This window comes from Pan troglodytes, chromosome 7, assembly GCF_028858775.2.
Source record: "Pan troglodytes isolate AG18354 chromosome 7, NHGRI_mPanTro3-v2.0_pri, whole genome shotgun sequence".
Lineage (NCBI taxonomy): Eukaryota > Metazoa > Chordata > Mammalia > Primates > Hominidae > Pan > Pan troglodytes.
Window position 1 is genome coordinate 146,550,751 of NC_072405.2, and position 22,131 is coordinate 146,572,881.

A 22,131-nucleotide genomic window follows, 5' to 3' on the forward strand; every position below is an offset into this window, starting at 1 on the left:
AACAACATGTAAATGAATAAACATGACTATATCTTTTTTTTTTTTTTTTTTTTTTTTTGAGACGGAGTCTTGCTCTGCGCCCAGGCTGGAGTGCAGTGGCACGATCTCGGCTCACTGCAAGCTCCGCCCCCTGGGTTCACGCCATTCTCCTGCCTCAGCCTCGAGAGTAGCTGGGACTACAGGCGCCCGTCACCACGCCCGGCTAATTTTTTTTTTTTTTTTTTTTTTTTTTTTTTTTGGTATATTTAGTAGAGACGGGGTTTCACCGTGTTCGCCAGGATGGTCTCGATCTCCTGACCTCGTGATCCACCCGCCTCTGCCTCCCAAAGTGCTGGGATTACAGGCGTGAGCCACCGCACCCGCCCATGAATAAGCATGACTATATCGCAATAAGACTTTATGTACAAAAGACGGCAGGTAGCTGGATTGACCCATGGATTACAGTTTGCCAACCCCTGGCATAAATGATTTGTGACTTCCTACTAGCCAGATAAGGGAATAGCATCACCACGTGCCCAGCCAACAGATACTACAAGGAACACAGAAACAACTATAAGGGATTAAATGTTTGCTTACAAGACAAAAGGTTTCCCATCAGTGATTAGCCTAGTTTTAACATTATCTCCAAAGAGCGATTTTCCCTGGTACTTTCAACTCTTTATGCACTGTTGGGATTTTCCCAGTTGGAAGTAGATAATGAAGTGATAAAACTGAGGTAGAGAAGGTTTACAATGCCTTTGCTAAGCTTAAAAAAAAAATCAATGAAGCCTCAGAATCCTAAGGACTGAACTCTGAGCAATGCCTAACAGGGAACGGAGAACCATGGATAAGAGCTATCTCAGGCTTTGACTGGAATGAAGAATCAGAGTATTTGAGGAAAAGAAAAAGAACATGAAAAATGACCTACACTGGGACAAGGAGAGACACTCTTGGCCACTTCTGGTCAATGTCTGATTAGTACCTAGCACCAAGCACAGACCCTCACACAGAGAAGGTGCCCAATGAAGACTCTAGGTTCAAATCACACCTCTGGTACTGTGTATCCAAGTCCCTGTGGATAAGGTTTTCAAATCGTCTGCATCTTCATCTCATTGTTTATAACATAGGGATAAAATAGTATCTACTCATAAGTTTAGAGTGGGAATCAAATTAGCAAAGCATATATAAAATATTTAGTATAATACTTGGCATATATTAAGTTCCTAATAAATGCTTATTATTATTATTATGTACATCAATGAGTAAGTGACCTATTGAGTGACTGAATAATGTGTTGCATGATTTTATCTTTCAGTAAGCAGGGGAAGAACCCATCCCAGAGGATACAGGGCTTCAGTTCACAAACCAGGTCCAGGATCTCTACTGGATGGTGGTCTGTGAACAATTCCCACGGGCTCTTTGTACTTCTGGTTCTGTTTTGAAAGCTGATAGTTCTATCTAAGCTACACAGTGAAAAACCTAATGTACTAAATTTATCTTCACTTCCTTACCATCACATTTATTTCTGTCTCCACGAAACTAACATGATCACAAAGTGAAGTCCCACAATAGGCCTTCTGCAAGCTGAAGAGTAAGGAAGTCAGTCCAAGTCCCCAAACCTCAAAAGTATGGAAGCCGACAGTGCAGTCTTCAGTCTGTGGCCAAAGGCCTGAGAGCCCCTGGCAAACCACTGGTGTAGGTCCAAGAGTCCAAAAATTGAAGAACTTGGAGTCCGATGTTCGAGGGCAGGAAGCATCCAGCATACGAGAAAGACGGAGGCTGGAGGACTTAGCTAGTCCTTCCATGTTCCTCTGCCTGCTTTATCCTGGCTGCACTGGCAGCTGATTAGTTGGTGCCCACTCAGACTGAGAGTGGGTCTGCCTTTCCCAGTCCACAGACTCAAATCTTAATCTCCTTTGGCAACACCCTCACAGATACACCCAGGAACAATACTTTGCATCCTTCAATCCAGTCAAGTTGACACTCAATATTAAGCACCACACATGGGTATAATGATATGTGATGGTTAATTTTATGTATCAACTTTATTGGGCTACGGGAAGCCCAGACAGCTGGCAAAACATTATTTCTGGATTTGTGAGGCTGTTGCTGGAAAAGACTAGCATTGGAATTGGTAGATAAAGTAAATAAGATTACCCTTACCAATGCAGGTGGATGTCATCCAATCTGTTGAGGGCCTGAATAAAACTAAAAGGTGCAAGAAGGGAAAACTTGCTCTCTCTACCTAAGCTGGGTCATGCACATAATCCTGCACTTGAATGTTGGTGCTCCTGGTTCTCAGCCTTCAGACTCAGACTGGAACTCACCCATCGGCTTCCCTAGTTCTCAGGTCTTTGAACTTGGACTTGAGTCACACCACTGGTTTCCCTGGGCCTCCAGCTTGCAGGTAGGAAATCATGTGGCAGATCAGCTTGTATAACTATGTGAATCAATTTCTCATAATAAACTTCTCTCTCTCTCTCTCTCTGTTCATCAAGATTCTCCAAAAGGGGAGAACAAATAAGATTGTATGTGTGTGTGTGTGTGTGTGTTTGTGTGTGTGTGTGTGTGTGTGAGCTTATTAGGGAATATTGGCTCACATGACTGGGGGAGAACCAATAGGACAATTGGCTTACATGACTACAAGGCAACGTCCCATGATAGGCCATCTGCAAGCTGGGCAAAGAGAAAAGATAGTAGCATGACTTAGTTCAAGTCTGAAAGCCTCAGAAACAGTGTAGCCTTCAGTCTGAGACCAAAGTTCCAATAGCCCCTGGGAGGCTGCTGGTAAAAATCCCAGAGTCCAAAGGTCCACACACCTAGAATCTGATGTTCAAAGGCAGGAGGAGAGGAAGCAAACATTAAGCACAGGAAGCTAGAGTGTGAGAAGACTCAGCAAGCAAACCTATCCCCCTTTCTTACACTTGCTTTGTTCCAGCCATGCTGGCAGCCCATTGGATGGGACCCACCCACATTGAAGGTGGGTCTTCCCTTCCCAGTCCACTGATTCAGATGTCCTCTTCTCTGGGAAAAACTTCACAGACACACCCAGAAACAACACTTTACCAGCCATCTAGGCATCCCTCAATCCAGTCAAGTTGACACTTAATATTAACCATCACACTCCCTACCTCTTTATCCATGCCAGGCCTCTTGTTTCTTTGGAAAACCCTGGCTAAAATAGATTTTAATACCAAGAGTGATGTTAAAGGAATGGAATTTTAAGAAAAAATCTTTGGAAAAAAATAGAAGTTTAAGCAAACCATAAGCGGAACTTAAAGATTTGGAAAATTCTTAATCTATCCATATTGTAAAAAATGACAACACTAAGGGTGTGAACGAGCGTCCATTTGATAGAAAGATCAGTATGGGTGTGAACCATAGACTTAACAAGTAAATCCAGGAGGAAAGCGAACTGCAAGAGAAGGAGATGAGAAGAAATGAAGGAATACTGTCAGACTTCTTGGATTTTACAGGACAAGACCAAGAAGCTGTTCAGCTGAAAACATGGGCTATTCTTCAAGACAAGGGAAGAATGCTCCTGAAAGTGATTCACAGATAATCAGGGAATGCCTCCTCAGTTTCAAAAGGGTAGCTCACCACCTCGCTTTCAACAAGCCAAAAGGTCTCTGCACAGAGCTGTGGTGTTGGGGCCACCCAGAGCCATGGGGAAATAACGGCTGCTGAGTAGAGTTGTCGGGGCAGAACCTCCACCTCAGTGGGTCTAGAAGGCTAAACCCCTGACCCAGTGGGTCTGGAAGGCAAGAGCTCTACTCCAGTAGGCCTGGGATATAGCATTGAGCCAAAGAGGATTATTCTTGAGCTTTATGATCTCATGAAATTTGCTTTATAGTTTAGATTTATTTGGAATCTGATACCTCTTTATTTTTCCGATTTTTCCCTTTTCAAATGAAAACGTCTATCCTATGCCCATCTTACCCAGGTATTTTGGAAGTACATAACTTTTTTGGTTGTATGGGTTCACAGCTGAAGAGCAACTGACCCCAGCATGAATCATAGTTCAAGTCTCACTCATATCTGATTTAGTTGATATTTTAATGAGACTTTGTGCTTTAGAGTTTTGAGTTAACACTAAAAGAAGTTGGAAGTCTGGGGTATGTTAGGATGAAATAAATGTATTTTGCATGTGAGACGGACATAAATTTTGGGAGACAAGGAGTGGGATGCTATAGACTGAATGTACACGACCCCACAAAATGCATATGTTGAAATCTTAACCCTCAACATGATGGTATTAGTAAGTGAGGCCATTGGTAGGTGATCAGGACATGAGGGAAGAACCTTCATGAATGGGATTAGCATTTTTATAAAAGAGACTTTGGAGAGCTCCCTTGTCCCTTCACACATGTGAGGACACAGTGTGAGGATGGGAGTTCATGAACCAGAAAGCAGGCACTGAGCAGTTGCTGAATCTGCTGGAGCCTTGATCTTGGACTTCCCAGCCTTCAGAAATGTGGGAAATAAATTTCTGTTGTGTATAAGGCGCCTAGTCTAGAATAGTTTGTTATTGCAGCCTGAACAGACTAAGACATGATACCTCATAGGACTGTTGTGATAATGAATTTTACATTTACTGATAACATTCACTTAGGAATTGTTTTCTCAGTTTATTCCTGAACTTAGTTGAATGAAGAAGAGATGCTAATTCCTATTGAGTCAAGTGTTACATTAATGTGGCTAAAATACCACTTAGAAGAAGTGGTTCTTTTTTTTCTGGTTAGATAATTTCTAGAATTTTGCTCTTTTCTCTCCAATCATAGACTCCATTCTAATGGATTATGGTTGGTTTTCTACCCTTGGCTAGTTGGGACTCCAGGACATGTATAATACACATCAGCAGCCCTAGGCTGAAGGACTTTATGGGGCCTTGCAGATCTCAATTCTTTTTTTTTTTTTTTTTTTTTTTTTTTTTTGAGATGGAGTTTCACTCTTGTTGCCCAGGCTGGAGTGCAATGGTGCCATCTCGACTCACCGCAATCTCCGCTTCCCTGGGTTCAATCCATTTGCCTGCCTCAGCCTCCCAAGTAGCTGGGATTACAGGCATGCACCACCACGCCCAGCTAATTTTGTATTTTTAGTAGAGACAGGTTGTCTCCGTGTTGGTCAGGCTGGTCTCGAACTCCCAACCTCAGGTGATCCATCTGCCTTGGCCTCCCAAAGTGCTGGGATTACAGGCATGTGCCCAGCCCTCAATTCTTATTCAATTCCATGAGGTCATGTTACTTTTAGTGCAGTTTCAACTTGCAGAAGCATCAATTTCAGTTTAATTTAATGTTTGATAAACTGAAACCGTGGTATCATACTTAGTATTGTGCTTTTTTCATACCCAACATCCAATTTTGCTAAATTTTTTTTAGCATCTGTAACCAACTTATATCCTAAATGAAACTTCTGTAAACTGTCTTGCACCTTGCCTCTCACTTGTAGTACTGAATTCCCTGTTTCCACTCTACAAATCTCTGGTTCACTTTTCACAAAGGATTTATTAAGTCTTATCTCTCCAATGACTTATCCGTTACAATAAGACTAAAGTACAAACTACCTATCATTGTGTACCCAATACTACATAATTTGGCCTCTCCCTAAGTTCCAATTCCATATCCTCCTGCTTCCCATACCATTGACTGTGCTGTGACCACACTGGTCTACTTGACTACACCAAGCTCAATTCCCATCTCCAGGCCTTTGAACTTGGTCTTCCCTCTACTTGGAATGCTTTTCCCTCTTGTTGTCAAATGTCTCTTTCTCTTAAAAAGCCTTTCTTGACCACTCTAACACTTTCTCTTCACTTTCAGTCGTTCTTTACCATATCAAAACCACAAGTCTTTATTGCATATATTAGGATCCAAAATTATTTATGTTATGCATTTTTCTTTCCTCATTATAGTGGAAGTTCCATGTTGATCAGGATCCTGACTGTTTTGTTTGTCATATTCTCGATACTTGAAAATAATAATAATGCTTGGCATGCAGTTAGAATGAAAGACGTGTGTTAGCTAACTAAAGACAGCATCATCAAAATCTTGGCAGAAGCAGTTGTGTTATGTATGGGTGTGGGGGTTGTGGGTGTAATTGGTCAGTTAATACAATTGCTAGCTCTTTTTTTGACTTTCAATTGGGCTGAGAGTCAGTTGTGCTGTTGATTTAAAAGGGAGAATCAGTTGTCCCCATGTGCTCCCAACAGTCTTGACACAGAGCTCATTACTTCCTTGTATTTTCCAAAAAAGGAAACATAGTTGTAGCAAACACAATAATTACTCTGAATTTTATTGACACTTCCATGGAAAATGTGGGAGTAGGTCCTCATTGCAGATCCCCCAGCAAGCAAATTCATTAGATCCTATTAGACATACATGTTATTTCCAGAATCCTTAGTAGTGCCAACAAATATGACTGCCTCTCCCTTTACCTTTTCCTGTCTAGCTTTCTTCCTCCGAGAGCCATGATTTTCCACTGAGGTCTCTAAACCACCCAAGGTTCTATTACGTCAATGAGTATAAGGGCATCGGAACAGCTCCACACTTGCACACCCACCAGCCAAAAACAAACCAAACCAGAACAACCGAAAACCTTCAGGTTAGAGGATTCACACATTAAATACTTTTATATCTAACATTATCCAATTGTGTATTGAACAGGATTGTATTTTAACTTGCTAAGTCCTCACTTGTAGTAAGAAGATCTTTATTCAAAGCCACTCCTGTGAACTAGCAAGTCAGCCTGAAATTCGAGAGAAAGGCCCCCAGAGTTAGCCTGTCAGTATTCTACCCACAAATCATTTCCTATTTGTATGAATTTGGACAAGTTATTTAATTACTCTGAGTCTCTGACTGTTCATCTGCTGAAAAAGATAAAAATGGTGATAATTTTCACTTTAAAAGATGGCTGTGGTTTTAGTGGTATAGTCTCTTGTAGAGTGCTTATCCCCATGGCTGGTACATGGTATACCTTAATAAATGTAAACTTTCATTACAAACTGTGTGCTTTTTGGTGACTTTCCTAACCCTCTGAGCTTCAGTATTCCTTAGTAAACTGGGCATAATAATACCTCAAAAATACAATGCATTATTATTTACTATAGTCACCATGATGTACAATAGAGCTCTATAACTCATTCCTCCTGCCTAACTGGGACTTTTTACCCTTTTAACCAACATCTCCCCATTCCCTGTGCCCCCAGCCCTTGGTAACTACACTGTACTCTATATTTGAAAATTGCTAAGAGAGTAGATTTTAAATGTTCTCATCACAAAAAATAAATATATCTGGTCATGAATATGTTAATTAGCTTGATTTAATTATTTCACAATGTGTACATATATCAAAATACCATGGCATACATGATAAATATATAGAATTTTATTTGTCAACTAAGACAATAATAATAATGCAAATATAAAAGAGAGTTTTCATTAAAGTCATTTTAAAAACGTTGTAATGATCACTCAAATAGATCAGGCATTGAAAGATGTTCCCTATTTGGGAGAGGAAGATTTTAATACATTGCAAAAATATTATTTGGGGGTAGATTAGAACAGGAATGAATCAGGCTTACCCAGTTTCAGGGCCACTTTACAAAATGTACTGTAACTAAAATATTGTACTTTTACCACCAATATCTAATCATGCTGAAGAGGTGGGTAAAAAAGCATGGAGAAGAAACTTTTCAGGATGCCGGCATCTATTCGGTTCTCCCTAGTCCCGTGGTGTTTTCAGCTATGTTGTAATTAGGAGCTCTTTGCTACTGAACAGGATGCTCCTGTGTGAGGCACTTAGGCTTGTCCTAGGCCTGGTTCTCATTATATCATTTTCTTCTCCAGCTCTTCTCTCCCTAGGCTGCTGGGCAGGAAATTGACCACAGGTAATTGGTGCATTCAAACAGAACATGTAGATTCCCACTGAAAAGGAGATTTTACAATTAGATTCTGCTTCAATTAGGAGGCTGTTTCCCTTTCTGTTCCTGAGGTCTTATCCCTCTTCAAAGCAAAGTTTGAGTTCTGTAAACAAAAGTACAAAATTTTTATCCTAAAACCAGCTTGTGTCAGTAGTGGGAGGGGACCTGGGGCTAGGTTAGGATGCACCGATCTTTTGAGCCAAGCCAACTTATTTAATTCATGGAAGGAGAGTGTGTTCCTTTCTTTTGCTTCTATCTTTGCTCAGATATCTTTTTGAGAGTTATCAGATTTCTGTAGCTGCTGTAACATCAACAAATAGGAAGAAGGCGGGAAATAAGAGGTAGCAGGGACCCTGTCTCTAAGCTCATCCACACCCCAGCTGAAATTATCCTGCTCACTGGGGCACAGGTGCTGATTTCCCTCCCTGATTTGGTCATTAAACACTTCTTACTGCTTCAATACATTTTCCCCCAAGGCCCCTGTCAAGGATGCTGCTTCTCCTATGATTACAACACAGCCAATTGGGCCTCTGAACCTATTACTTCCCTTTTCCTAACGACCTTATAATGGCTGCTGGACTTATTCATGCCACCTGACAGATAACGATGTCAATTATGCAAACCTCAAATAGTGTCTTCTCGCCTGGAACAATTTCTTGCTTAGTTTTGTTTTGTAAAAAATAGAGCCAGCCAATAGCAAGATAAATGCTTCTCTAATTTATATTTTCTAAATGTGTCATACAGGTTTGGGTTCATGATCCAACACATTCATGAATTGCCATGGGGCTAATAATACTAGTTTCTTCACAGATTGTATGTTGACAGAATTAAATAAAGTGAGTTTATTCATATAAAATTCTTAGGAAATTATCTTAAGATGGAGGATTTTAATTTTGTTAGTGATTGTCATCCTTGTTCATTACAAATACAGCTTCCTTCCTCTTGTATGCAGGTGAGTTTTACTAAGTAGCGGCGAGGTTACTGAGGGAGGAGACCAAAAAGGTAATAAAAGATGAGTTGTGTATTAGGCTGTTCTTGCATTGCTATAAAGACATGCCTGAGACTGGATAATTTATAAGGAAAACATGTTTAATTGGCTTACGGTTCTGCAGGCCTGGTAGGAATCATGGCACTGGCATCTGCTTGGCTTCTGGGGAGGCTTCAGGAAACTTATAATCATGGCAGAAGGTAATGGAGGAGCAAGCATATCACATAGCCAGAGCAGGAGCAAGGAGGCAAGGAGGAGAGGAGGCACCATACACTTTTAAATGACCATATCTCACCATAACTCACTCCCTATCGCAAAGACAACACCAAGCCATGAAGGATGTACTCACATGACCCAAACACCTCCCACCAGGCCCCACCTCCAGCATTGGGAGTTACAGTCCAACATAAGATTTGGGTGGGGACAAATATCCAAACTATATCATTCCATCTCCGGCCCCTCCCAAATCTCATATCCTTCTCATACTGCAAAATACAAGTATGCCTTCCCAACAGTCCCCCAAAGTCTTAACTCATTCCACCGTTAACCAAAAAGTCCAAAGTCTCATCTGAGACAAGGCAAATCCCTTCCGCTGATGAGCCTGTAAAATCAAAAACAAGTTAGCTACTTTCAAGATACAATGGGGGTATAGGCATTGGGTAAACACTTCCACTTCCTGCATTACTTCAGTCACAACACTCTCGACACTCTTGCTTGAACTGCCCTGGCTGCAGGCCTCTCAGCCTCAGGAGCACTTTAGGAAGAGGCTCACATTCCCCAGGAACCAGAATAGCTGTCGCCCACAGCCCCTGGGCTCTGTCACTGATTCAGGTGGTTCCTCACCTTCCATCACCAATCTGCACTTTCCAGCTTTTGTGGGTGGACAGTGAAGAAGACAAATGAAAATAGAATATTATTTATGTTATCTTTGAAGTGATAAATTTCTCATTGCTATTAATTGCAAACTGCCGGGGTAAAGAGCATAGGGTCCATGCACACCATGCCTCTAAATTGCCTAATATTGGGATGAGAGTTACTTTTTTTTAGTGTTCTAATCTAGTCATGATGAATTCTACCTCCTTCATATTGAACTGCCTTTCATTGTGTTTTTAGTTTTGCTCTGCTGGGCCGGAGTTTCTCTGTTGCAGAGCTTTGATCAGGACGTGGTGGTTTCCTTCAACCCCTAATTCTTGGCAATTAGTTAATATTCCTTTGTGGTGTTCCATCGATTCTCATACATGCAGTGCTTGAATTCTACTATTAGAAATGATGAACTGAAGGTTTTTTTTTTTTTCTGTCACTGCAGCCTTCAGCCTTCTTTTCCTCTGCCCGCATCTTAGACACTAAAAATACTCCTTAATATATCCTTGTACCACTGGTTGGAATCAAATGCCTCCAAACATAAATTTTATTAATTTCTCAATATTTTCTCCTAATTTAATTAGAAACTTTTTCATTTCAAATAATAGACACCTAGCACAAACTGAACGATAAAGAAGGGAGGGATGGGGGAAGGGAAAGAGGGAGTTATTGGTTTGCATTGGGTGGAAAGTACAGGAATTCATCTGGCTTTTGTCAGGAGGAGAATCAGGGAATCAGAGGTTAGCATGATGTCATGAGTCACTGTGTCTCTATTTCAGATTCACTTTTCTCTGTGAAACGACTTCATATTGCTGAGTCATTAATCAGGTGATCAGGAAATGTGGTTTTTGGCAGATACTTGGGGTCATGCTGCTTGATATTCTAGAGGAGTAGAACCCTCTCCTCTTCCAGAGGACATCTCAGGTAAGGTTTTGATTAGTTTTGCTGATTTCACCACTATCTTGAACCAATCACAGTATTGGAGAAATTAGTACTGTAATTGGCTATTGTATAACAAGTAAGGATGGTGAAGAGAGTCCTTTGTGTGACAGTTTCATTAAATCACAGTTCTGAGTAGGAAGGTTTCCCAGAGGAGAAGAAAAGGTTTATACTGAAGAAGATAAAGGGATTTAAAGGCCTCAAAAATGGGCGTTCATGACAATGACCCAGCTCTCATCAAGATAAGGCATGATAGTTTTTGCACCCAAAGACAGAACATAAATAACTATGCCCTTCATGTGTAAGAGGTCATGTAGACCTTAAAGAATGCCCACACCCACCTGACAGTGGGCTGGTGTAATCACTTCCATTCCAAACACATATCTATGTGATATTGTGCTTTTCAATAAAGATAACTCATCCATTCAGTGATGGTCAACATTCCCCTGTCTCCAAAAAAAAACAGGCTTCTGTGACCTTGGATTTAGTAAATATCTTGAATGCCCTTGCTATATTCTGTCCTCCTCTACTGCATTGTCTTGAGTCTCAATTGATTTGACTTCATCTCATACTTTCTTTTACCCTAGGGTTTAAAAGTTCATTTTAAACTTGAATTGACTCTGTGTTGAGCCATAAACACACACCGGTTTACCTCCTGCTTCTGATTTCTCCACCTCAACTCCTCCCTCAGCACTTAGAAGGTTGAATGAGAAAAGAGAATGAATGCAGGCTTCGAAGGCAGGCAGGCCTGGGTGTGAACTGTGTGTTCACTTAACAACTACAGTGATGTCAGCCAATATCAATAACTCACATACGTAGTGGCTTGCTACTATGTATGTAGCATGCACTGCACAAAACACTTTTAAAACATATTTTCATTTTAAACATACTCTCCTTTACTTTATCTCTGACTCCTCTTCTTTTTCTTCCTCTTTTGCATCCTCCTTTGCTTCTCCTTCTTCTATCCACTTTCTACTCACTTACTGCCATTTTCACCACGGAGCTTTGCAGAGTGGGAGGTAAGCGCTGCTTAGTATTTAAGTCACTCAACTAACCTCTGCTCCATATAGTGTACTGGCATGGCCCAATATCTCAGCCCTATGCCTGCAACTGCCTCTTCTGTGCTTCCCAGTAGGTGTTTCCTTTGGGTGCCATTTTGCTCATCCAAAGAGAACTCTGGGAGAATCCCAATCACTGTAGTTGCATTTATCCTGACTATGCACTGCTGTCAGTGTCCTGTGCCCCATTAACATGTTTGTCCTAACTACCTTCTCCTTTACCCTCAAAACTCAAATTGACCCTGTCTGATTGTGCTCAACTCCATCCTTAAAGAGGGCATGCTAATACCAAGTATCCACCATATGTCATACATTCCACTGGGTTCCTAATGTAACTCTTTCCTTTACATTCACAGCAACCCTCTGAAAGAGTTTTTATTTTCTTAACCTTATGAACAAAAGAATTAAGACTTAAGGAGTTAAGTGACTTGCCAAAGACAACATGAGTAGAAAGACTGCCTGGGATTCCTACTATGACCTGTTTAACTCAAAGGTCCACACTTTCTCCATTCTGCCAAACTCTATCACTAACACAAGGACTAGACTTCATATAGATTCACTAACCACACCCTAGACAACCATGCCTCTGCACTCTCCATGGCAGCGACTGACTTCCCTGTTAACTCCTTTCTTTTTTTATTCACTTACCTTGAGTCCAAGAAGTTAGAGAGGGCATTGTAAAGAAATGTTAGATTCTAACTCCTGCTGGAAGCAAGAGAGTGGAAGTCGGCGGGACACTGAAAGGTCACTACAGTTTGTGGCAGCTGCTGGTTTTGAAGCACTGGTTTACACTCCACTTTCCTTTCCTGTCAACTCATCCCTGGTTCTTAAAGAGGTCAAGGTCCTACTGGGTAGATAATGGGTACAGGTGCTTTCTGTTATGATGATTATGAAGAAAAGACTTGCCATCTCATGCTCACCACTAAAGCTTTGCCTTTGTTTCATTCAGATATTCTGTATGAAATCTGGGGCCAATTTTAAGGACAGAGAGAAACCATGCAAAAGAAAGCAGGGGCTGCTGCTGGCTTAGAGATGGAGGAAAGGGGCCATGAGCCTGAAATGCAAGGAGCCTCGAGAAATGAAAAAGTCAAGGAAATGATTTTCCCTAGAGACTTCAGAAGGGGTATAGCCCTTTAGATACCTTCATTTTAGTCCAGTAAAACCCAGTTTGGGTTTCTGAACTCCGGAACTGGACAGCAAAAAAAATCTGTGGGATTTTTGTAACTTCTTTATGGTAATTTGTTACAAAAGCAATAGAAAACTAGTGTACTTATCTCAAGTCTTTTTTCTTCCTGTAAAGATTTTCATTGTGTGCAGTCTTAATACTTCTCATCATCCTACAGAGACAAAGCATGGGCCAGCACTGACCATATTACAATCCCGAGGGGATAGATCCCTACAGTATAAGGGTAATACACTTTAAATTATTTTGTTCTTCACTTTTTCTTTTGCGCAATACAGTATTCAAGGCTTGCCCATCTGCCAAGAAACCTTTGGTTCTTTTCTGTAAGAAAAACTTATTCTGCTTATTTGAGACAAATTCATTGTCTCACCCTTAGGCTAAATGGTATAGTCTCAGAAAATGCCATTAATATTCCACCTTCCCACTTCAGAAGTGAAGTATCATTCACTTTCCCGCTCTCAGTAGAAATATATTTCATTATTTGTTTTATCTTTTTTCTCAGGCTCATCCTTTTTAGTGTCTTTATCGGCTTGTCTTCCTTTGTCCATCCCTTAAGTATCAGTGTGTTTGATGGCTGGGGAAGTCCCCGCTTTTCACACAACCCTGCTTCCTACACAATAAAGGCAACTCAATTTTTTAGCATTTGGGTTCAGAAACCTCTGAAAAATTCTTGATTTTTTAAAATTTACCTTTTTACAGTCCCACATCTAATCACTGAGAAAATCCTTTTGGCGTGGCTTTGCCTTCTTATCTGCCCAAAACTGACTTGCTTCTTACAACCTCCTCGGCTGCCACTGTGGTCGAAGCCAGTGTTTCTCTCGTACCTTAATTACTACATTTACTTCCTAGTTTCTCTCCCTGCAGCCACCCTTGCCCTGAGTGCTACTAAGAACTCACCAGGCAAAGCAGTCATTTTGAAATGCGAGTCCTATTAGGACATTCCTCTGTTCAGCCTCTCCCACGCCCACGTGTCACTCACAGTGAAGTTTGTTCTCAGTGTAACCTAGTCACTAACCTGACTTCATCCTCTACGACTTTGTTGCTTGCTTACTCTGTTGTGGCCACACAGCCTTCTTGTTCCTCCTAGAACACATCAAATAAGCTTCTATTTCAGTGCATTCACATTTGCTATTTCTTCATCTTCTTGGAATGTTCTTATGGATATCCATATGGCTCACTTCCTCACTTCCTCCAACTTTTTCTTCAAGTGTCCTCAGTTAGGCCTGTGCTGATAACCATATTTCAAATTTCAGCTTCTGCCACAGCATTTACTTTACCCTAAACCGTCTATGTGATTTACTCTTTTATCATGTCTAATTTCAAAATGTCCCCCCCTCACCCATGTAAACTCTAGGAGATCAAGGGCTTTTGTCTTCTTCCATTTCCCAGCTCTTCCCTCAATGCCTAGGACAATGCCTGACATAAAGTAAATGCTAAAAAATTACATTTTTCTCATTTTATACATTTTTCTTGGGCAACTTCATTCAGTTTCTTAAACTCATATGCCAGGGTTTCCCTGATCTCCCTCAGAGAGGCTCTGTATGAAGGACTGTCACGTTGTCCATTCAGCTCCCCAATCCAGAAATTAGGAGCTGCCGCATATTTGATTCAGGCATTAAATGGTCAGGCATTAAATGCATTCGCCTTATAAGCCAGAAACAGTGCCACACACCAGGGACATCTTTGCAATGAAACAGAAATGATTCTTCCTCTCATGAGCTAATAGTCCAGTTGGGAACAGCTAATCACAAAACAGATAAGCACTCAGTGAAAAGAGACAATATTTACTTTATAATCTTCCAGGTTTCTATAGTAGGAAAGGAACTTCTATTGTCACAATGTTAAAAGATAAGAGTAATGATAATAATGCTGGCAACATTAGCGAATGCCCATATTGTGCTTCCTAAGTGTCAGGCCTTACACCTAGTACATAGACTGGCTCACCAAATGCTGAGACCAACCCTATGAGATGGATAGTGTTATTATCCCGTTTTACTGAGGCACAGCTGAAGAATAAAGAGGTCTCATGGCTTGTTCAAAGATACAGGACGAGAAAGTGTCTGAGTTGGATTTGAACCCAGACAGCCTGATAGCAGTGTCTTAATTGCAACGATGACATTTTCATTGTCTTCCTCCAATCAGTAGAACGGAAAGTAGAATCAAGCGTTTGGAGCCAAGGACATTCTGGGTTTGCTTTTTCCTCTTAGCAGTCTCAGTACCAGCCCCCAAATGCGCCCCACACTTTGCTTCCAGTTTCAGGCAACATGCATTCTTCTCTCTTCTTCCTTCAATCTAAGGAAAGTCACGGCTTTCTGTAGTCATTGATTTTCATCTTTGCTCTATCAGTTTTCCAACACTTGTGTAATCATTGTTGTGTGCTTGATCCTGTCTATGTGAAATACTCACTGGGTTTTATTTCTTGACTGGACTTTGAGTGATCCAGCTTTATATGTGGCTCTGATTTTCACAATAACTCTATCCACCATAGATGATTACCTCGTTTTATACCTTAAAAATTTAAAGTTTTGGGTAAGTTAAGCCACCTGTTTTTCAAGGTCAAGGATAGGTTTCATCTCCAGGACTTACTACTTTCAAAATCTGTGCTCACTTCACAGGAACATTGGTTGGCATTTTCAAATTAGACGTTCAAGGACTTATTCATTCAAAGACAGATGTCTCACTTAAATTGTCCCCTTCAAAGTTCTATTCTTGTCCTCAAAATGTTTCAACATTCTACATCATATTCTTTTAAATTTCATCAGTTGTAGCTCTTCAGTCTTTCAATCTTTGAAGAAATATGTGTGTTTAAGAAAAACCTTATAACCTAGATCTTCAGAATAAAATGATCTTATTATACTTGAAAACATCATTGGAGTTAAACACATCATATAACTACAAAATGACAAAACTATGCTCTCTATGAGATGCATGAATTGACTCTGAATTAATTTACTGAGATCCAGTTAAGTAGCTAAATCTGGATTGAGAAGACAGTTCCTAAGGAGAGAATAGTCCATGTAGTTTGAGTGGATAGTTTCTGTCAGAAAGTAATGTGAAAGATGCAAAATTAACATTAATCCATGTTTGCTAAATACTCTCATTGCTCTGTCTATGTAACAGACGTGAGCCCAGAAGGTAAATGAGCATGACAGGTCTATGAACCCATTTTGAGTTCCAGCCATAAGTTTCCAGGATATCACTGGCAGAAAATGCTGGAAACAAAAACACACAATAAAGTTGTATAGCAAAGAATCATTTTCACCTGATTCTGACGGTCCTTAGGAGGTGTGATTTACTTCCGTGATCTCACTTTATTAAAATGTCTTTTTTCACCCACTTTTCAGAAATTGTGAACTATAATTTATCGTCTTAACAGATACAAATTAAAAGGCAAACAGAAAGAGTGTTTGGCTTGGATTAGTAAGAAAAGAAAAAACAAGATGCAGCTTCCACAGTCACAACACCCTAGAAATATTTGGGTACCAATGTAGCTTAAAAAAAAAAACAAAAAAGAAAAAAAAACAACTTCAGAAGCACAGTGTCTCCTTCACTGCTGTGGAGACTCTTAGCGTCTTTCTCTTTATTCAACACAATCAAGATGCAGCTTAGGGTGAGGAGAGCAGCAAACCAGCGGATAAATAAGGGCCTGGAAAGACAGGCAGGAGAAAGCCATCCTCTTTACACAGCATCTTATTACAGCAAAGTGAAGGGATATGATGAAAATAGAAAGAAACAGCAGTGAGAAGTAGAAAAATAGATAAAAGAGAGAAAAATTCTCAGTGTTTTGGAGATGTTTCTCAACCAGGAGAATCAGGCCTAAAACTTCCGCATATCCAGAAGGATAGGGCTGTGAAAGGTGGATATTGAGGAAGAGAAGGTGATATGCTGGGAATGGGTGGTTCATTTTCTAATTGTAGAGAGTGCAGTCAGAGTGTTTTGGGGGAAGATGCTGACGGAAACGTAGAGCATTTAGAGTGTATTGCAGAAGATGTATGAGGCAGACAGGTTCTAGAGTCCACACCGAAAAAGACAATATGAACACGAGTCCAGAAAACAGGGAGCAGATTGTACTTAAGTGTCACATTGTTTATCTTACCACCGACCATTTTGTACCAGGTCAGGCTGAGGGTTACTTATGTTGTCTCCTGGGAGTTTCTCCCCTGCCTTCATTGTAGGGGAAGCTGCACCAGTAGGTCAATGGGCTGCACTCATTAAGATTGGCTGATTCCTGAGCCATACTGATTTTTATTATTCTGAATCTCTCTCCTATTTAGTACATTTTCTGGGACAGTCTAATGATGCACCAAAGAGAAGCTACAAAGCCATTGAATGATTCCTATTATGTGCACCTAGCCTGCATGAAGCTCCTTTTCTCGAGAAGTTGGAGTGAGTGGAGTCATACAACTTAACTTTGATCTATCTCAAAGGCATCGCCAGCTCCCTGACAGCCAGGCTCAGCAGAGCACGCAGGCATGGCCAGGCATCTAGTGGTTCTGACAGTCACAGAAGCTCTGTTGTGCTAATGGGCTTCTCTTAATGCTGAGAGATCAGCTCTGCAATTTGCTCAACAGCCCTGGGCCAGCTTTGCAGAGGCCTTATTGCTCCCATTCAGGCCATGTGGTCTGTGAGTTGGAGCAAGAGTATATTGTGAGTACTTCTGTGTGAATAACCCTGCTGGAGCTCCCCGCACTCCAGTTATTGACTGAGGCAAGTCCCCCAGCCTGGATAATTGCCTATAGGAAGCATCAACGCTGATCACTGGAACTGGCCAAGAGGCAAATGTGACCTCCGAGAGTGACCATGTTGGCCTGGGTGCCTATCTGAAAAAAATTCAATGATGTCTTCATTTGCACCGCACCGTTTTCCTGTATCAGCGTGTGGAACTGCTTTCATGGCTCCTGTTTTCTCATCTATGACCCCATCAATAAGCATCACTCTGAGAGCAGTACTAATTTTCTCACATACATTCTCTGAAGAACGTTCTTTATTCTCACCTCCGCATTTCCTGGAAGAATGTGTTGTCATGACAGCAGGGAGGCAAGAGTGTAGGCTTTGGAGCCAGATAGAAATGGGTGTGGAGCCCAGTTCTACCATTTGAAAGTTTTGTGATGTAGAGAGAGTCACTTAATCTAACTGTGCCTCAGTTTTCCCATCTGTATAATGGGGTCAATATAGTCCTCCTAAATAATGGGGTGTCGTTAGGATTAGCTGAGTGAATGCAACAATGCCTAGCACAAACAAGCCCTCTGCAAATATGAGGTAGGACCTCCTCCAGAGCTGGCCTTTACATGCAGGCTTGGGTTTGCTGAAGGTCTTGTTTTAAAATGCAGTTTTTTTGTTTTTGTTATTTAAATTTCCAGGTATGCTGTCAATAGATTAGATGATGTCATTGTAAAGATAGTTTATTATATTCACAGTTCCCAAGAGAAGATGGGGGTCACATAGGGTCACGCAAGATGTGGGTCAGAAGGCAGAAGGGCAAGAAAAATGGGGAAGAGCCTTGATTGGTGTTTCTGTGGGAAGGAACAAGTGAGGCGGGTATATAGATTTAGGATTGGCTAGTTTGAATAACTTCCACAGCCTCTGGGGTATAGGGCCTGTCTCTAGTTATCTGGTACCTGGTTCTTGGTGATTACAGTACAGGAATAGTGGCCCAGAGTGTAAGAGCCTGTAGAGGAGGTGGTTGGGGTTTGGGTTCCGGGTGGGTTCATTTGCATATATGAAGGAGGTGCTCTCAAGTCAGTCATTTATGTCACCAAGAATTAACTAGGTCTGAAAAGAGCAGTGTCTCCAGGGACAGCAAGACCCCAGATGCCAGAGCATAAAAAATACAGAAAATAAAAATGCATGATTAATACAGGTCTTTTCTTAGTGTGTCCAGACAGAAAAGGGAAAACCAAGGAAACCAACTGTTATTGAGTACCTACCCGACAGCACCTAAGAACGTTAACACATGTACTTCACCTCTGGCAGCCTGAAGTTCTGCATTCCTCAGTTTGGGATAGCACCTTGAGTTCCAGGCTTTCCACTTCTCATATCTGTGAAGCGTTATCCCAAGTCCATGCTTTGATTCTCATTATAATGATAATAGAGCTAGTATTTCACAATTAAGTCTTGAGTAGACTACTCCTTTCAAATGTCTCTTCATGACAGGAAACTATTCTTCTGTTTCTGGTCTCCTACCTTGTCTTCTTAAATTTATTTTTGCCCCTCTCCTATCTGTTTTTGCACTACATTGAGAATGAACTTTTAAAAATGCAAACTTAATCATGTATTTCCCTACTTAAAATAATTTTCCATTGCTCTAAGAAAAAGGTCACCATCCTTAGCCTGGTCTACAAAGCAAGCAGGACCGTCCCCTGCTTTCTTCACCACCACCAGCTGATGTCACTGTTCTTGTCATTTTCTGCCCTGTAACCATATTGGTTTCCTTTTTCTTTCCAAGCATCATGTTCCTTTCCACCTAAGGAATTTTGCATGTATTTCCATCACTTGGAGATATATTTTCACCACCCAGCCCTGAATATTCACTTGAAAAATTTTCATACATCTTTCAAAACTCAGAAATTTCTTGAAGAAAACATTTGTGATCACCCCAGTACAGGTCAGGACCCTAAAATCTATTGTGATGCACCCAATATTTCTGTTTTATTATAGTTAAAATTAAAAAGTTAAATTCAAACACTAAATTGAGAGTTTTAAAAATATCTTTCTGTTGACTTCTAACATATATAAAATTAGGGTCTATACCTCTCTTGTTTAATTTACAATCTCTAGTACATAATTGCTGACATAATTTGGAAAATATCTTGGACATTAATCCCAAATTCTATTTAAAATTTGTATAGACACTATTGTTAACATTAATTTCCTCTTCTTTTCTTATCCCATAACAATGTTTTTGTACACATCCTGGGGACCTGAAGATTATTTATTTGTATAATAGTATATTAAAAATTTGTACTACTTCGGATTGTAAGAGTTTAACAAAATCATGCATGTGAAAACATGATGTAAATGATAATGTGTTATACAAATGTAATGGGTATTATTACAAGAAGTAAATGATCCTGTTTGAAATTTAGTCTTAATTCAAGTCATCAACTCCATGATTTTCATAAATTGTTAATTTCAGTGCGATTTATTTCAACATAATTGACAGCTGATACATGAGCACTGGACTATGAGCTTTGAACTTATATTTTAAACATCTGCTTATAGAGAAAGGATATGACATTCACATTCTTCTCTCACCTTCTAAATGAAACGAATTGACTAGAAGAATGTCCGATCAACAGTAGTCCACATATGCAGCATTCTTCATATATAGATCTGGTACTAAGTGCCAGTAAAAGCTAGTATATGAGGTTGGTGCAAAATTAATTGTGGTTTTTGCCATTGTAGAACACCACACACAGAAGAACAATCTGAATAAAAATATTAATAAGAAGACTAAGGTCTAACTATTCAAAAGACCACATGCATTGGCCAATACAGAGCAGTGAGAAAAGAATGTATTAGTCACCTTAGGCTATGTTATTCTTCAGTAACAAATGAATCATAATCTTTATAGCATTCCACAACAAAGTTCATTTCTCATTCTTGTTCATGGGCATTGTGAGTTGTCTGAGTGTACTCCATGTATGCTGCATTCTGGAACCTATGATGAAAGATAGCTCCTACTTAGGTTTTGCATCTTTGTGGCAGAAGGGAAAAGAGAAATGATGGAACCACATGAGAAATATGTGTTTTGTCTCGGCCAGTTTTACATGAGTGAATGTGACATGTGCCACTTTTAGGCAGAGATTTAAAGAACCATGATTTGGGATGGATACAGCCTTCCTGCAGAAACCACAAATAGTTTGAAAGAAATCAATCACAAACAGCAAATGAGAAAGTAGATTTCAGTTGACACATGATTGAATTTGGAAAAGGTAGGCTGGAGAGAATATAGGAAATTATTTTGGACATTTTGAGAATTTTTGTTGGTTTTTGTTTTGTTTTGTTTTCGTAACTAACTAAGCATAAAGCCAAGTGGTGCATAATGAAATAAACAACTCTTAAACGCCAAAAATTTGATGGAAGCCTCTTAGAGAACACATTTGCCATCACAGGACATTTGTCTTCAGGCCGATGATGTACCTTCCACTGGCACTGGTCTTTGCTTTACCTCTTTTCAGTCATCTCTCAAACTCACTCTAGGACTCCTTCCCGCCTACTGTAGAATCCTTTTGTGATGTCTCCAGTCTGGGGTATAGCCCCTGGTTCATTGCTCCTGTAACAGCTGCGTGGTCCTTCTCCAAAGCATATGTGTCAGACAACTACTGAATATATACATATATTTTTTTTCTTTCTGTCATTAGCTTGTGTATTCTCAACAGGAGTGATGTCATCTAGGGGTGAAAATTAGTTCTTTGGGCAAAAAAATTTTTAAATGTTAGATATTACAATGATCTGGGACCCTCTAAAGGGCCCTTTCAAGGGCCCCGGTACATAAACATGGTAGGGTGACCAGAGAAAAAAATTACAAATATATATATATATATATATATATATATATATATATATATATGCCTCTTAGGAAAGCATTACTATTTAAAAATGAGATGTTGAGAAACTGCACAAAACTTGATCTGACAAGCTTACTTTCACAGTGCCTGGCATATACGAAGGACATCATAAGTTTAAATAAGTGAATGAATAAATGAATGAAGCCCATATTGTAGATCATTAGATAAAGCAAGATGGACTGAAAAAAATTTAAAGGGAACTTGATCCTGGAAATGATCCAAACGATCACACCTAACTCAGGGGAGGACTGGTTCCATAGAGCACATTAGACCAAGCCAGTAGGTGATGAGGCCATGTCTTCAGGTGTGTAAAGTTAATAACAACAGAAGCAAAGAACCAGTCAGGGGCTAATACAGTTTTGGGTCCTGTTTCTCATTTTAATTTTTAATTACTTGAGAAGGAAAGACAGAGCTGAATTGCCATTCATCCCTATAATCCCTTTCCATCTTGACCTTTCTGCATCAACAGTTGTCCTGCCAACTCCCTTAGAAATGGTGACAGAGGGAGGTAGAACTTTAAGAGTTGGTAATAAACTTTTATACATGTAAAATCAATTTTTGTTGGCATAATCTAAAAGAATGGCTCATCTTTTTGTAATTAAAAACAGTCATGAGGTTTGAAGCGATGAGTGTTTTCA

At 40.2% G+C, this 22,131-nt stretch overlaps 1 long non-coding RNA gene across 3 annotated transcripts in view; it reads left to right on the forward strand.

The window, feature by feature from the left end:
* LOC134810925 (uncharacterized) overlaps positions 1-21,335 on the forward strand; it is a 262,210-nt gene extending 240,875 nt beyond the window's left edge. For all 3 annotated transcript variants that reach the window (XR_010159686.1, XR_010159688.1, XR_010159689.1), the window contains 2 exons: positions 10,523-10,667; positions 17,198-21,335. This is a non-coding gene — a long non-coding RNA (uncharacterized LOC134810925). The remainder of the gene's footprint in view (positions 1-10,522; positions 10,668-17,197) is intronic.
* The last annotated feature ends 796 nt before the right edge of the window (positions 21,336-22,131 follow it).